Source organism: Frankliniella occidentalis, unplaced genomic scaffold, assembly GCF_000697945.3.
Source record: "Frankliniella occidentalis isolate FOCC.00 unplaced genomic scaffold, Focc_3.1 Scaffold28, whole genome shotgun sequence".
NCBI classification, from domain to species: domain Eukaryota; kingdom Metazoa; phylum Arthropoda; class Insecta; order Thysanoptera; family Thripidae; genus Frankliniella; species Frankliniella occidentalis.
The window spans coordinates 1,592,617-1,594,331 of NW_026267158.1; positions in this window are offsets into that span (position 1 = coordinate 1,592,617).

The following is a 1,715-nucleotide window of genomic DNA, read 5'->3' on the forward strand; positions in this document are numbered from 1 at the left end:
GGGGGCGGGGGCGGGGCAGCGTAAACAGCACGGCATGTTCAAGTGGTGGCGCCCCCGGTAGACGGCCGCGCTCACATCACGACAACCGCATCGACATCAAGCACAAGATTAGCCCCCACTCCACATGGTTTCTAGCTTACTTAACGTCTACCGCAGTACTTTTACGTCCGACGTCTACGGCGGCCGTCTACGACCGATCTTTCATACGCCGAGGAGGTGTGGTGCACCACGTCGAGTCAAGTTTTTAGATATGTCAAAAAAAAAACGTCTATCATCCCAAAATACGTTTATTGCTGTTTACACAGAAATGTCGCCTGGAAGGTACACTCCGAATGGGGAGGGGCAATTTTTGTACCTAGGTTAGATGTGTCTTTTCTTTGAGCACAGCTTCATCACATACACATTTGTATGTAGGGAGGTACAAGTTGTACCTAGACTAGGTACAACTGTATTGTTTTGTACGTATTTGTTGTGTAATACAGGTAGACGCGTCGATCGTTCTCTTTCTTGCGTGATGTGAGAGAGGTATGGGGGTGGGAGGATCACTCGGGCGGGGGGTGCATGTTGCACGTGTGTGTGGTTGGCAGAAAAAGGAAATGGAAAGACCCAGAGGATGGTGATTGTACAGAGGGGGGGTTTCGAGTGAGGACAAGTCGTCATGCCCCTGCTACTGCCACCACCACCACCACCACCACACTGCCGCTGTACTGGCAGCCCCACCCCAACCCCCGCCCAACCCGCATGCGTGTCTCAGTGTCTCTCAAATTACACGCTGAAATATTGAACACCCGGACCGGACCGCCCTCGGCCTTGCCACCTCATCACGCACCTCGCCGTGGCCCCGCCCCGCCCCGCCCAGCGCAGCCCGGGCGGGGCGCACCGGCGCACCATAGGCCGGCCCGTAGCGCGCAGAGGTGCGCCCGGTTGCCTACCCCGCCATCCGCAGGCGCCAGGACCCGGACTCGATGGTGGAGCCCCGCTGACTGTGGAGGCCCCGACCCTCGCACCTCGTGGTACCTACATGCGGGGGCTCCTCTAGGGGGGCTGAGTGCGAGGAGGTTGAGAAGGAGAAGTGAAGAGAGGGGAGGAGAGAGAGACAGAGAGAAAAAGCGAGAGAGGGAGAGGAAGAATGGAGAGTATGGCCCGGCCCCGGCCCCTGCTGCGGCAGCTTACACTCGCTACCTGAATTTTTCATCCCCACATTTCTGCCGGATCTCCATCCTAAATACAAGCAAGAAAAAAATTGCTGAGCTAGCTCTGTTCCGAGTGCTCCTCTGTGTGCGGCAGGCCGCCCCGACCCGCTCGCCCCCCACCTCCAGGACCGCGAATACGACCATAGTACTCTGGAGCCCCGGCCCCCTGCCTCTCCCGAGCCTCTCCTTCCCTGCACGCCCACTGAGCCGCGCTCCACCACAGGACACGGCCAGCTGCAGCGGCCAGCGGCTCCACAATTTCCTACACCTTTTTTTTCTGATTTTCTTTGTAGGTCAGAATAACCTGGGCAAAAATATTTTTTTTGAATATTTGGAGAACACTGCACATACGTGTTTGAGCACCCGGGGTGGTCCGTGGGTCCGGCCGTGCCAGCGCGCAGGTTGGCCTCTCCCCTGGAGCCGCCTCCACCCCCACCGCCCGCATCGCGCCGCCTCTTCCTCAATTTCTTCTTTTAGCTCAGACTGACCATTAACCCCCATTCCGTTCCGGCGCCGCCCGGC